General features: G+C 44.9%; 1 protein-coding gene across 5 annotated transcripts in view; it reads left to right on the forward strand.

Annotated features, from left to right (window-relative positions):
* Window positions 1–16,031, forward strand: part of LHFPL2 (LHFPL tetraspan subfamily member 2) — a 121,432-nt gene that overhangs the window by 5,299 nt on the left and 100,102 nt on the right. For 2 of the 5 annotated variants that reach the window (XM_053409158.1, XM_053409163.1), the window contains exon 1: window positions 9,015–9,762. The exons of 1 other annotated variant lie outside the window; for it this stretch is intronic. The gene's annotated coding sequence lies outside the window, so the exon portion shown is untranslated. Of the gene's footprint in view, window positions 1–9,014; window positions 9,763–10,126; window positions 10,150–10,207; window positions 10,329–16,031 lie in introns of those variants that run through there. 2 more of the 5 variants (XM_053409159.1, XM_053409161.1) reach the window with 2 other exon arrangements.

Genomic DNA, 16,031 nt, shown 5'->3' on the forward strand with positions numbered 1-16,031 from the left:
CTCAAATCAATAGCATCACTTTAACTGTTTTGACACCAGACATTATTTGCGTTACAGCTGCTTACTGCAGCCCGCGAATCAATCAGTCATACATAATTCAGCATTGCTGAGATTTTGATTGCTTCATTGCTTGAGGATGTTGTAATGACAAAGGAGACAATGCTCAAATGTGTGTGGGAGAAAAACAACTTTGAATTATTAATTCTGCACAAAAGTTTAGATACAGGTAGTAAACATTAGAGGAAGTTTTTTGGTACCATTCATTAAAATAAGCATGTGCCACCTGTCTCTTTCTGGTGAAAGACTCCAAAACTGCTCAACTGATTCATAATCACAAGGTGGTCATTCAGAAGCCCACAGGGTACTGCAGGAAACAAAGGGTCCATTTTACACTGTTAATAGAACTTTGAATTTGGAGGCCTTTAATGACTACTTAGGTCAGAGGTGGGGAATGTCTTTCAGTCCCAATGTCACATTCCCTTCTGAGCAACTGACAGCCACATGCCGATGGTAAAAGCAACAAGTGTTAATTTTACATCTGTACTGTAGGCTTATTTCTGCACACACTCTTCTGTCCTCTGGCAAGGGGCAGAAGGGGCTGGCAAGCAATAATCATGCTCAGAGTTCAAGGACACATTCCAGCCAGACAAAAACACTTAGGGTATGATATGTATGGCTGGGAAAGAGTTCCAAGGGTCAGATGGGGGACCAGCAGAGTCACATTCAGCCCTTGCACCTGAGGCTCCCAAACTTTGGCTTAAGTATTGTTATAGGTTTGGGTGCCAGAGTTTGTAGGTGCAAGACACCCATGCTTCCTAGGTTTAGTAAATGTTAGGGTTTAACCAATACTTGAAGTATTAAGAGAAGGTGCCAGGTGTTTGATTTAGCGGTGTAGAAACACAGGCTAAACTTTTTTTCCTGACCAAGGAATCACTTAGCGATAAGCCATTAAGTAATAAAGACAAAGTCATGACCTGTTGAGATTGGCCACCAGCAAAGCAAAGACTGTGGCAGCTGCAAATGGGGGATAGTTAGTAAGACAGAAGACTAGTAGTTTTGGTTTTGGATTAGAGTTTGCCTGTTGTAAGCAAACAGGGGGGAAATGGTTTGCAAGCTTGAGAGGAGGAGCCAGAGCACAAGGCGGACAGTCTGTTTTAGGCCGAAGAGGTGGCAGTGGGGCAGATCTGGCCTCCCCGGAGCGAGCCACAGTCATCGTTTCTGTAGCACCAGCAGCAGCAGCAGCACCAGCAGCAGCAGCAGGTAATGCATTCCTTAGAGGCTGGATCTTTTGCTCCTATGGATCCTGCTGCCTGAGGCAGCTGCCTCACCTCACCTTGCCTAATGGGTGGGCCAGTCCTGGCAGGCAGCAATTTGCCAAAGCAGTTAAAAGGTGACATGATGCATACTTCACACACACTTATAATATCTAACCACTGTCCACTTTAGCTGGTGGTCTAGTTGCACACACTGAGAGATACGCAGATATATGTCAGGAAAACTTTTCTCTTGCTTTATAGCTGTATCTTCACTGCATGTTCAAAGCACCATCCATGCAATTCATTGGGCCCCCAACTGAACACTGCAATGTGGATATGTGTCTCCATTCTGATCAGCTGTGCATGAAGAGTCTTCATTCTGCATGAAAATATCTCTTGTGGGATTTGACCAGTTTCTATATATATATATTTAGGACTGAGTTGATGACTATTATGGTGAACTGTTTAGGGGGAGTGTGTTCCATTTATATCAATAGGACATATTTCAAAAAAACAAGTTTATACTTGTCTAGGGTAAAAATCAGTTTAACAAGCCTTTGGAATACTGCTTCGTAGAAATAAAGATTGACATAGTCCACAACTGCAAATTGACCAGAATGGCTCATACACGCTAAATGAAGAACAGGAATGAAAAGCTCCCATTGTCCCACAGAGTAGCTTAGGGTTTTGTGAATTGTCTCAAATTACATCATTGCCCATCTATGTGGATAAAAGTCTGTTGTTTGAAGGCCAGAGGTTGCACACTAGCAGTTGTTACAGAGCCCATTTTCACAGTGTATAAACAGCTCAAAGCAGCTGCGTGGAAGTGTCAGCCTTTTGCATCCTAAATGGCTGGCAAAGTCAGTAACAGATTCCGCCTTAGAGTGTTCAGGCTGTGTACACACAAACCTGTTAATAGCACAAAAATGTTGTTTTTCTCACTCCTGAATCCTTTGTGCTTGTCTTCAACATCCTGCTTTCAATCTAGATGGATTATAGATCCTGCTGTCCACAAGGATGGGTGTAGTTACTTGATACATATTTGAAAACCCTCCCCTTAATTAGGTTATCTGCACATTTTTCCTCCCTGCACATGCCCCGGATGGACGATTATTGGTATATGCCCACCCACAATGTCATTGGGCAGATGTGGACACACTGCTGGGACTACTTAGATCTCTCTTTCCAAATGAACACACTGTGAGGTAATGCAGAATCAATCCACAATGCGCTTTTATTCTTGGAATGAAACCAGTTTCTCAAGAAGCACTTTTCAGGGGCAAAAAATATACAATGGATCTAGATTGTGTATGGACTACCTAGAAAAAACATGTACTCCATCTTCATTGAGTCTATAATAAATTCTCGTATGTATGCAGCCTTATTCTAAGCCACAATTTATTGCATAAAGGTGCAACATAGACAGTAGCAGGACATTACAGCTGGAGTTTTTTCCTTGAACTTGACTCAACTTTCTTTCTCCCTCCCCCAGATAAACTCCAAAAACACCTCTAGTGGTGTTTCTAGCATTCTAGCATTTTACAATAAGTTCTCAGAGTCTTCAAAATAAATTATGTATTTTTCTTCAGAAAAAGTACTTTCGTTCTTTTTAAAAAGGTGAACTGGTTAACCTTAAATAGTTCTGTATTTTATAATTCTTAAGTAAATACATTTACTTTTACATTATTTGATGTATTACCTATTGCTACCTTGCATTTTTATGGCAATTTCATACTATATACAATTCTCTCTCTCTCCTGGTTTCTGAATCTCTTTCTTCTTTCTAATTCTTGAATGCAAGTTTATTTCTCAAATGGCTCTGGAAAGCTTTAAAGTTCTCTTCTTTAATCATCTTCACTAAATTATCTGGATGTGACTCACATCATCAAAGCCACAACATAAAACATGTGTATTCACTAATCACAATTTAGATAGTGGTGAAAATACAGAGCAGATCTTCCTCAAATCTTAACCGGCAGGCAGAATCAAGTGCGAACAGGTAGTCCTTCAAATACCCCGGAAACAAACCACAATGGTGACAGCAACCACTTTGAATTGAACTCATAAACATACCAGGAGTCACTGCAGATTAAATAGCTGCAGAATCACATGCTTTGAACAATGGATCCCTGTCAACAACCTGGCAGTAGCATTCTGAAGCAGCTGTAGTTTTCAGTCTTTAAAGATAGACCCACCTAGAGCATGTAACAATAGTTCAATATAGAGATAACCAAAAAATGTTGCTACTGCATGTCCTTTTCTACACATGTTGGGGAAATGCACATGTACATGATGTGTCAGGTCTTTAGCTGAGAGTCATGGTGCATGGTCCAATTACCCATCCAGGGACTTGTTTTTATTATAGAAATAAAAAGTGGGAACTATCTAGGCAGGCTGTCATGTGTTCTACTCAGTTTATTTAACTATAAGTGCATTTTAGAACAAGATGCACGTAAAAACATTATTTTGTAGACAATTTTTATCTAGGTACCAGCAGGTTAACATCAACATCAAATACAAAACAGATAATTTCTTTGCACATGGAAGTCACTTCCATGCACCTGAAACATGTAGTTATAGACAAAAGACAATTTGTGTCAATTATCAACTAAATTGCTATTATTTGTTCAATCTGTGGACAGAAATAATGTGTTATTTGCAGGAAGCATTTATAGGTTGGGGTCAATGGGCATTTTTGAAACTTTTAGAAATTGTCATGGGCACCAGCCACAAAACAGCTATGTGGCTGCACATCAGGAATTGACTGCCACATCTAAATGCGCAGAAAGAGATAAAGTACGTTTCTGAGCACAATTCAAAGTGTTGGTGCTCACCTTTAAAGCCCTAAACGTCCTTGGTCCTGTATACCTGAAGGAGCGTCTCCACCCCCATTATCCAGGTCGGACACTGAGGTCCAGTGCCGAGGGCCTTCTGGTGGTTCCCTCACTGCGAGAAGCCAAGTTACAGGGAACCAGGCAGAGGGCCTTCTCGGTAGTGGCGCCTGCCCTGTGGAATGCCCTCCCAGCAGATGTCAAGGCAATAAACAACTATTTTACTTTTAAAAGACAACTGAAGGTGGCCCTATTTAGGGAAGTTTTTAATGTCTGATACTGTATTGTTTTTAATATTTGGTTGGAAGCCGCCCAGATTGGCTGGGAAAACCCAGCCAGATGGGCGGGGTATAAAATAATAATAATAATAATAATAATAATAATAATAATATTAATAATAATAATAATAACAATAATAATATAAAACATCACAAAATGGACTGACTGACTTGCCCCTGCATCAGTCCACTCGGCAATGAAGAAAAAGGCACCTACACTGGCTGCAGTTCTCTGTGCAGAATGGAAGAGAGAATACATTTCCAATCCCAGGCCCACATTTAATTGGAAAGCTGGGATTGGAATGTAAGAGAGGGTACACCTGTGCCAGTGAGTGGAAAAAATGTAGTTTCTCATGCACTGTAGATTTTTGAGGCAATATTTGCTGACCTCTTTCACAAGGGTGCCATAGGAGGTACTGACACAAATGCTATCGCCGTAGGTGCTAAACTCTTATACAGTATGAGAACAACGAAATGCCAGTGGAAAAGAGGGGGAGGAGGAAAGAGAAGCCTCAATCTAGTCGTGTGCTGACCCTTCCAATGCATTTGTCTGAACGCAGTTGTTCTAATTCTTATAGAGAAGTACAACATAACAGCACAAAATAGTTGAACACACTTGTTTGGATTATGGCATGAAATCAGCAGATATATTGTGGACACTTAAGTTATTACTATGGGGTATTTACAAACTCCTTGCTGTTTTATTATTTTGCATAATACTGCTAGAGCGGTTAGGAATTTAATTTCCTGTTCGCAGATCTTTTTCAGCAAAATACATGTGGATTTTTCAATCTGACATAGTATTCACCCCCTTCACATTTGTTCCTCTGAGAGTATTCTGCTATATTCAGCTGTTGAGGGTGGGTGGGGGGAAAGACATTATGTCAGAATCGGCCCTGAGACAGACCAGAATAATTAGTTTCTATTTGAAACTTAATAATTCTCTGTAGATGAGTGGTGAAGTTAAATTTAATAATACTGGGAAGCATTTGGCAGTGTTACGGTGTATCCCATTGCAGCATCAATGTCTACAACAGAAAAACTGAAGCTAGTCGCAGTAAAATGTTCAGCGTGATATATTATCTGGTTGTTTACACTAACCTCATTTCCAAGAGTTTCTTTTAACTCTTATTGGTCCAGTTGTGATGAATAACACAATGCACAATTACCGGTATTTTGAAGCAGTGTAATAAAATGCATGGATCAAGCAACCATAGAATCAATAGGATTGTAGAGCTGGAAGGGACCATGAGGGTAAATTTAGTCTAGCCCCCTGCAATGCAGGACTCTTTTGCCCAATGTGGGGCTTGAACCCACAACCCCAAGATTAAAACTCTCATGCTCTACCAACTGAGCTATCCAATCCTATGGCTGCTACAGTGGTACCTCGGGTTAAGAACTTAATTTGTTCTGGAGGTCCGTTCTTAACCTGAAACTGTTCTTAACCTGAAGCACCACTTTAGCTAATGCGGCCTCCCACTGCCGCCGCATCGCTGCTGTGCAATTTCTGTTCTCATCCTGTAGCAAAGTTCTTAACCTGAGGTACTATTTCTGGGTTAGCGGAGTCTGTAACCTGAAGCGTCTGTAACCTGAAGCATCTGTAACCCGAGGTACTACTGTAATTCCATGAATATTGGCTCCTCTCTGCCACTGCAGTGACAGCCTATGAATCTTCAGGATAGGATTGCACCCATACTTAGAATACGAAGTAACTTATTTCAGATTAATGGATCCATTTTATACATTTCTCTAACTTTCCCAGAATATGTTTTTAACTGCTTTAAATTAATATTGCTGTTGGTGCTGACAGGCAGTGCATTCTTAACTTGTTTCGAAAAAGAAGTTAAAAACACTGAACCAATCTGCCCCACCCATAGCTGTCAATTTACAGATTTGAAAATAAGGGACCAGCAGCCTTGAAAATAAGGGACCAGCAGCCAAAATAAGGCGCCTGCAGCCTCACCTGTTCCAGGCACTCCAGTCTTCCTGTCCTCCTGCAGTCTGGTCAAACTCATGCTGGGTAGCTTCGAGAACACTGTCCAACCAACTTTGTAACCAGAGGTTCAACTGAATAGAATCTGAATCACATGCACCACAAGGCCTATGCAGCCTCAACTTAAGATGGCTTCCTGGCCTGGCTTTGCACTGCAAAATTTGCAGCAGCACATGCAACAAAATGGCGTCCAGCATTCAAAAAACCCCTCAGCTTGCATTAACTAGCCACACACAAGGCTAGACTTCTTATTGTGTGAGCAACACAGCCAAGCAACACAGTTGGAGCCTCCCTCCTACCTGGCCGGCAGGGAGGGAGGGAGAGGAGCTACTTCCTTTGAAATTTAAGGGACATAATTTAAGGGACATTTAAGGGACATCCATCAATAAGGGACAGCAGCGGGACATAGCGCTGGAATAAGGGACTGTCCCTTCAAATAAGGGACACTTGACAGCTATGGCCCCACCCCGACACCTTCTAGGTAAGCGGCTGCAATGCCTCTGTTCGGAGGACAGCTGCACCACCCCATCCTCAACTCTCAGTAGTTTCTCGGGTAATCCAGAGCCCCAAAGAAAGATATCGTGAGGCTCCCCAAAACTGGTGACCCCTTAACTAGAAACTGCATCACACTGTTATATCCCATATGAACATTGCACAGAGCATCCGCTTGGCAGCTCCCTCTGTAAACACTAGTGTGCTGGCAAAATTCTCAGTTCAAAAATTAAACTGTGCATGCACTGCCTTATTTTGCTAATAGTTGCAGCCATAGATTTTAAAGGGACAGGGAAACCTTAATGACTTTTGAATGGCCACTCAAAACTTCACCAAACCAATGAAAGATTTGGTTTCTAAATAAGTCCAAATAAACTACAGCGGTACCTCGGGTTAAGTACTTAATTCCTTCTGGAGGTCCGTTCTTAACCTGACACTGTTCTTAACCTGAGGTACCACTTTAGCTAATGGGGCCTCCCGCTGCTGCCGCCGCCGCGCGATTTCTGTTCTCATCCTGAAGCAAAGTTCTTAACCCGAGGTACTATTTCTGAGTTAGTGGAGTCTGTAACCTGAAGCGTTTGTAACCTGAAGCCACTGTAACTCAAGGTACCACTATACATCAGTTTTCACTGAAATTGGAAAGAAATATATGATACTCTTTTTCAAAACTGATGAAAAAAGTAAATGTGTCCATTTCCAGCACAGTGCTGTGGCACTGTTATAGGCAATGTTTATTGTTTTAAATCACTTAGAATAGTTGTAAACTGCTTAGAATTTTGTGTTTGTGTGTTTTACAATCAAGCAGTATGTAAATTCTTACATAAATAAAATATAGGACCAGTTCTGCCACATTTGTAGGCCTCATTGGGTGGCTTATGTATGGCAAGTTTCAATTTATTCGCTCAACAGGTGTCTTTTTTTTTAATAACCCATAAAATACTGAGACTTATCAGGGCACAACATCAAACCACCAACAGGATCATAGTGCACAATGTATACACATACACACACACTGAACACAGTGCTGTGTTATATTTTTCCTCTTCCTCTGAGGCACAGTCTCATGCTTTGCTTGCTGTTTTCCTTTCCCTCTGAGACAGGGAAGGAGGGTGTCCAATAATTCCCTTGCTATCCCAGGGACACGACTGCTGCTCAGCACTGCACTCGGTTTCCGTTTGGTGCTTTTGGCAGCGTCTTCGGCAGGGAGGCACCAAGCTAGTAATACCATTAACGTCTCACTCACACACATCGAGCAGGGAGGGAGAGCGCGCGCCAAAAAGTAGCTGGGCTTGGCGGGAACTCCCTCGCCTCCCGCAGCAGCCTCTTCTCCTGCCCAGTGCTGGGTTTCCCCCGAGGCCAGCTTCGCCGCGACCGTTTGCTTCGTCGGCCTTGCTGTCCCCTCTCCGTCCCTCCCTCCCTCCCTCCCAACACGCTCGTAATGAGCAGCAGAGACGGGGAGTTCCGTATCCCCCGCGGCACGCGGGCCTTTCTTCCTCCCGCCCGCCCCAGCCTTGCTCCATGCATGAACCCTTTATTGTGTCTGCCACGCTCACTCCGCCCCGCCCGCTGCTGGGAGCCGTGGGGCCTCCCTCCTATCAACACACACAGCCGCTGACCTCGTCCCCCGCCTCTTGGGACGCTCTGCCTTGGCTCGCAGCGCGGGGCAGCCTCGCTGCTGACCAAACCCTGCGCTTCGCCGCTCCGAGTCAGGAGCCTGGCGCGGTCTCTCCTCGGATGGGCTGTTCCGCTTTCACGTGGGAAGGCATTTCACACGTGTATTCCCGCAGGGACCTCGATGCCTTACATCTGTCCTTATCCTGCCCCCTGATCTTTTTACACCACCTGAAGAAATCTCCCTCAGAAAGAGTACCTTCCCCATTACCTCACGCACTCCTATCGTTTTTGCCTCTTACTGTGCACCACACACACACACACATCTGTACAGACAGCAGGCATGTGTATATTTTCCCCTTGAAAGGTTTTCCATCCTCGTTTTCCTTTTTTACAACGTCGTGACAAACAGATGAAAGGAACACTTCCATGTCTCGGGGAGAAGGGAAGCTAAGCGTATCACCCATCAGATTTCAAACTTGCGCCCACTCCCCCCCCCTCACGAAGCCTCACATTTTACCTCAGGAACCTCGCACCCTGACCCCACGACAAGAAGTCATGGGGCGCCCCCACCTCTATCCCCTTGGGTCTTCTTCGAGCTTCGCAATTCTTGCCGGCTCTCTTGCTGTGCGCCAAAGTGTGTGAATGCGTGTACATGAATATAATATTCCCATCCAACAGAGGAAAACTACCTTGACACTTGTTCCCCGTGTGCTCCTCCTTTTTGTCCCTCGACCCCATACCCCCCTCCTCGTACGTTGACTTGGGCCCCGCATCCCGCCCTTCCCTCCCAGACCTCCCTCCTTTCCCCTTTGGTGAGGGACAGTCCTCGTCTCGCAATCGCTGGCGGCTTCTCCTCAGGGCGCCCCAATCGCTCTCCAACACTCTCCCTTCCTCCTCCGCCGCCGCCGGCCTCGTCCCCCCTTTTAATCCATCGGCTTTGGGAGGAGAGAGAAGAGGAAGGCAGACGTTGGTGGGGGACGGCCGTGTCGAGTGGGCTGGTCCAGGGCAGGACCGAGCGAGGAGGCAGCCTCGCTCCACACCGCTCCTTCTTCTCTCCCGCGGGAAGCTGCCGAGCAGGCGAGGTCCCTCCGCTCCTCCTGGACTGGCCGCGCTGAGGCCTGCGGAGGGGAGGGAGGACGGAGGGGGGCGCCCGCGCTGAGGTGGCCGGAGAGAGGCTGAGGTGGCGGAGACGCCAAGCGCGAGCGCGCTCACGGCCGCTTCCTGCCGGGCACCGGGGATTTACCAGCCGGGGGAAACCCGCGAGGCGGCTGCGGCGAAGTTGCACCCTTGGACGTCGGGTAAGTCCGAGGGGAAGACCGTGAGGGGGTTTCCTTTCCATTCATTGGATTTGCGCGGGGAGAGAGGGAGAGTGGCTGGCCGGCCAGGGAGGCGCTGGGAATGGTGGCGGCTTTTGCGGAGCAAACTTCCCTCCATGTGCTTATCAACTTTGGATGTGAGGAAAATAAAGGGGCCGGGGGGTGTCACGACGACCGTGTCTCGCCAGTGGGGGGGGGCAAGCTCCGCTCTTCCTACGTGCCTGAAAACTGAGTGTGGAAAAGTGTGTGCCTTGGCGTGTTCGCGCGCGCCTTGCTGGCCAGTGGCTCAGGCGAGAACGACCCTCTGCTCTTCTACGAAACAAAACTGGGGGAGCTCATTCCAGTGACTTCGGTGGGTTTTGCTTTAAAGTAAGTACGCTTCGGCTGGCAGTCTTGAAACTTCCAGTTTGTTCGTTCCAAATCCCAGCAGCCTTCCGGGTTATTTCGGTGACTGGCCGTGTGGGTGTGGGAGAAAAAAAGGCAGCGAGGATCTGCTGGAGGAGCGTCCTGGAAACAGCTGCAGGGAAAAGCTGGGATCCCACAAACAGGTTTAGCAGCGGGCGATCAAAAGGGTTTCTGTGCTACCACGAGGGGAACGTGCGCGTCTAAACACACACAGCGCCAAATCCACTTTAGCCTCTAGCGCTGGAGCTGGTACGATCACTCAGTGGCGTAGCGTGGGGGGTGCAGGGGGGGGCGGCCGCACCGGGCGCAACATCTGGGGGTTAGGGTTAGGGGGCGCAAATCCACGGGTTAGGGGGCGCAAATTACTTGCCTTGCCCCCGGTGCTGACAACCCACGCTACGCTACTGCGATCACTCCTGGGGAAGCAGAACCCGGAGAGCACAAAACTTTGCTGATGCTACATCTACGGCCTTGAAACTGAGCTGCAAACCTCGAGACTGCGCCCTGACTGCCCTGGAACACTCCGGGTTAGTTGCTGCTGCCGCCGAAGCCCTTTTCCCTCCCATCTGTCTCCGCAGCCGACCAAGCAGGCAGATAAATCTGCCAGTCGTTTTATTGCTCTGCCGCCTGCTGTGGCTTTCCAATGTGGAAAATGAAAGCCGGAGTGAACGCATTGTTCGTTCCAGAGACCCTTAATGGTTGGGTCGCTGGGAGGGAGCCGTTAGCTTTTCTCACATGCACCCCTTGTTGGGAGTGAAGCGCTTTCTGCAATACTGATCACCCTATGTGTGTGCGAGAGAACTCTTGCATTCTTTTCGGCTCTCTCTTGCCTGCATACATCATAATGGGAGGGGGGATTTTTACAAGGAGCTGTGCTTCTCCAAACTGATTTTCTTGTTCCTGTTGCATTTTTATGGGAACTGTTATGATGGCGACGTGCAAAACAAACACAGGTCAGATGGTGGTTCCACTAATTTAGCTTGCTTGCATGAAGGTATGGAGCCTCTTGAATTACATTATTAACATTTGGATTAGTTGCTTCCCACCAATCTCCTGTTTTCTGTTTTGTGGTATAGTTTTTACTAGTGTAAGGAAAGTGCAGTAACTATTTGCATAGAAGCATAATAAAATGTGTAATTATTTCAGGAAGAGTGTTGGCTTAGAAACCTGGTTTTAGTAAAGCAGTGTAGTACACAAGACAAACCAGAGAACTGCAAAACGAGCAATACTTTTATCTGTTCCATCTTCTGCAGTTTTATTTTTCTTTTGAATTCTGAGTCAGTGCATGCTTACTCAAAAGTAAGTCCTGTCAAATTAAGACTGAACTGCAAGCCAGTGCCGTATGAAGGATGCAGTCTAATGCACACTAAGTAAGCAATGCAATGCACTCTTACTTGGGAGTAAGTGCATTGGGTTGCAGGCTTAAGTGTGGGTTTGATTGCAATCCAATGCCATGGGAAGGATGCAGTCCTTCACCTGCTCATTGGCTCTGCATTCAACTTTTGTGTACCAAAGCAACATGCATTGAATGGAGTACACCTGGTTTATTGTGGATTTTATTAAAGTGGCCTGTTTTTATTTGGAGTTAAAAACAAACAAACAAACATGAAATCTAATCACTTTAAGAAACGTAGTGATGGACAACGCTTATTAGTAACTTTTTATTGCTTATTATTACTGCGACTGTTTTTGTTTTGTAGACTTTTTTAACAGGCTAGTAGTGTTGGGAAGGAAAAGGGTAGAATAAATAACATTGTTGCAGAGAAATTTTAGGAAGAGCTGTTTGACATAGCATACATTTTAATCCCCAATGGAGGAAATTGGACTAATATCAAGTAAAACATTGGCATTAATGTGTTCTCTTATAAGCATCAACATTGATCTAATGTCATAGCTCTTATACCTACTTAGGAAAGTTGCCAGGGAGTTGGCAACTTCTCAAGATGCTTTTCAACTAATGTTTGTGTTACTCGCTGATTGGGTCAGGAGGAGGAGTAAGCAAATTTACTCCATATCTTTGTATGTGTGTGCAGAATGGACTGTAAACACTACTATTATGTGCTTGTGTATGTTTGCACATCTGCATCAGGGGTAGCCACTGTAGTGTTCTCCAGATGTTGCTAGACCACAGCTCCCATCACCCCTGACCATGTTGGCTGTGGTTGATGAGCATTGTAGTCAGGGCCAGCCCACCCATGAGTCAAGGTGAGGCAACTGCCTCAGATGGCAGGATCTACCAGGGCAACAGTTCCCGGTACAAACACTCTTCCCCACCCCCTTGTTCCTGACATAGATCTTTCCTCATCCCTTCTTCCTTGACACCATTTTGCAGTCCACCTCAGGTGTCAGAATGTCTTTGGCTGACCCTGGTTGTAGTCCATCAACATCTGGAGGGCACCATGTTTGTTACCTCTCATTTACATGCACACACTAGTGGGGAAATCCCCTTTTACAAACGTTGAAACTGTCTTCTGAACTGAAGAGTTCCACAGGTTGAATACAGGTAAAGGAGGACAGAGCTCCAGTATAGCATATGTCCATAAGGGGGGATTTGGTAGGTGTAACTTGTTTTGCAGAGATGTTAAAAGTCTGATGAAATTCCTTTTGCTATAATGAAAACACAGGTTCTGTTCTGGTTCCCTTGTGGCTATGTGCTCCTGTGATTTAAAAAAAGGGCCAATAGACAAGCCATCCTGCTTTTTGCCTTATTTTTATTTTGGAATGGAATTCTGTGGTTTGTACCAGACTATGGGAAGTGGTAGCATTCTTGGCTGCTCTTTCTACCTGCGCAGTTCCTCTTTTCAATTTGCATGAAAAAACACCTGATCCTCACAAGGCACACAAGCTTTGAGCTACTCTTCTGCTAGCACCTTGTGAGTCTGCACAGTAAGGCATAAATGTTGTGCACTGATGCCAAAGTAATAATCTACCTACCTACTGTGTCCTTTTAAATGATAAACATTGGGGAAATGTACACATTTTTCTTATTTTGCATAATTCTCCAGCATTTGCCATTTTGCACAATTTGTTTTGATTTTGTGGGTGGTCAATGTAGCACTCTAAAGTGATATTCACAACTACTGTTTAAGTCACCCAGCGGTGGAGGAGCCGCCCATAGGGGCGAGAGTGGGGTGCACAGTGGGGCCTCCGGAGTCTGCCTGCCTCCTCCCACTCAGCCGCCCTACAGCTGGAGGGGAGGCAGCAGGTGGACTGTTTGGACAGCGCAGAGCCTGCACACACCCAAACCACCGCGTCTCTCCCAGGAGAGATGAGTGGCTCAGGTGTGCTGCAGGCCCCGCATTGAGTGCCGCCCGGCATTTTGCCGCCCCCCTCAGTGGTGACACCCGGGGTGGTCCACACCAACCGCACCCCCTTCTTCCACCCCTGAAGTCACCCTCTCTGGCTTCTGAGATTTCAATAGGCATTTGCCTGCACACTTTTCATTCATGTTTTTATAGTAGCATGAGTTAAAATAGGGATAATCATTTTCATTTTCTTCCATTTTCTTAGGAGTAATATTGATGGTGGTGGGGCTTCAAACTTGTAGGTAACAGGGATAGATGGGACTGGAAGGAGGTGACTTCTCACCATTTGCTTCAGGCAACAAAATGCCTTGGGCCAGCCTTGGATGGGACCTCAGTCAAAAGTGGATGGGGCACTCCCTATTCTGTATTAGTAAATAGTGCTATTTTTCTAGAAAAAGAGATGCTGGAACCCACCATAAACACCTCCCTTGTTCTCATATAATGGTAATGGCGCCCATCAGTGCTGTAACTGAGTTTGGGTAAGTTCTGGCTGAAAAAAAGCCCTGCTAGTAGGAACTGTGACATACACACATCCATGAGGATTATGAACCAACTTAATGCAATGACCCAAGTCACAATTAGGGCATTCGTTTCCCCTGCATATTTCATCTCTGCCTGCCTTCAAGGTGTCATGTCACAATTTTCACTAGGCACAAAAATGCTTCAAGAGCAGAATAGCTTCCCATGAGGATATAATCTTTGTTTGGTAGGAAGTGCCGTGATTTCTAGTAATCCTTTGTCACTGTTGGAGATAAATCCAGAAAAACAGGAAAACTTTTTCAAAGTTCAGTTGAAGGGCGGCTGTGTGTAGCATTACAAACATTAATTATTAACATTCATAGCATTATTAATATTCATTGATATGTGAAATTCCAGCTACAACACAGGAGGCAATATGTATACAGAGGAAGATGTATATTTATTGAACACTCCTTTCATATTTACTCATTGCATCTTTTCATTTCACAACACAAAATGTCCCAGGAATGAATTACAGGTGTAAGTTACACCTTTAACATTGATGAGCCTCAAATAAGTATAGTTCATTTTAACTTTAATTTTGACTTTCAACAGCAATTATATTGTAACATCTTCACAAAAATGGCCCATTTGGAAGTTTACTGCAGTTTATCCCAGTTTTTCATTGTGGCCATAATTCGGACAGGTGTAGTGAAAACCTTTTTCTAGCCTGAAATGTAGCTGAAATGGTTACTTTGTATGTTGATCTGGTGAATATGCCTTAATGTAATCATAGCCATGCCTTCTGTAAATTAACAGAACTGGTTTCATTCAGCCTTAAGTAGACAGCTGTGGGTGGCCCATTCCTCAACAGCCGTGCCACTTCTTGCAGTATTACTGAATGCATATGACTTTTACTTTTGGTTAATTCATTAAGGGGTATGCTAGCATATAAGACTTGGTATGTCACACCTATCTAGAAACAAACCAAGAGGCTTTTGGAAGAGCAAGCAGGGGGAAACAGCCTCTCAGTTTTATGGGGAAGTGAATTGTAAAACACATGCTTTTATTATCTGTGTCTTCCTCCAGTTGCATATGGCCAGAAGGTGGAGATAAGTGTGAGATATTATTGACTCTGTATTTACTTTCTTTTATACTTTTTGGGTCTCTTGAAGGGTGTACTGCTTTATTCTTGTGCCAAATTCTCATTACTTTCTTGACACAGTTACACAAAATAGAGTGTTTGTGATGAATGGCTAGAACCTGCTTGGTGCTTGCTTTATTGAGACTTGTAGCGATCCTGATAGTCAAAGACTCTAGAACATTTTGAACACAACAGATGCAGAAACCACTGGCAGGGACTGACATTCATATCCAGGTCCTAGGATGTGGTTTGAAGGCACATGGAGCCACTACCTTGCTGAAGCTAAGCAGCTTGGGGTGTAGTCATTGCTTGAGTGGGTGACAATTGGAGAACCACATGTACACCACCTTGCTTCCATGATGGAAGAAAGGCAGAGTGTAAATGTAAATAAATAAAAACAGGTGGAGAGGAATGTCTGCAAACATGAGGCCCAAAAAAGGACATGGAGTTTGGATCAAGGTAGTGGTTAACTTAGAAAGAGATTCATCGGTTGAAGAAACACATGTGAAGATTTGTTGGAAACCAAGACAGGACTCAGGAATAAAAGAAATGCAAAGAAAAAGCCAGAACTTGAACACAATAAAAAAGTGATACCATAGCAATGTACTTTCCTGTGCACTGTTGCTCAGATAAGGCAACCATCTAATATACATAAGAAGTGCAGTCAGTCAAGAGTTAATGTTCTTGGTAGCCAATAAAACCTGGTGGCAAGAAACTGAATCTCGTTTGTTTCTAGAAGACATGAATGCTCTCCATGTAGCTGTAAGTAGCTAATTCACTGGCAAATTGGGAGCTTGCATCTGCACCATTGTATCCCTTGGGAACCAAGTTTTTCAAGCCTTTGAGAATGAAGAAACTAATGCTTGTGGCATGGGTATGGTCTAGGTCAGATCCACATAAGTCCTGTTGGTAGCATTTAGTGAGAAAATCTGAACCCA

Source organism: Podarcis raffonei, chromosome 11 (assembly GCF_027172205.1).
Source record: "Podarcis raffonei isolate rPodRaf1 chromosome 11, rPodRaf1.pri, whole genome shotgun sequence".
Classification (NCBI taxonomy): Eukaryota; Metazoa; Chordata; class Lepidosauria; order Squamata; family Lacertidae; genus Podarcis; species Podarcis raffonei.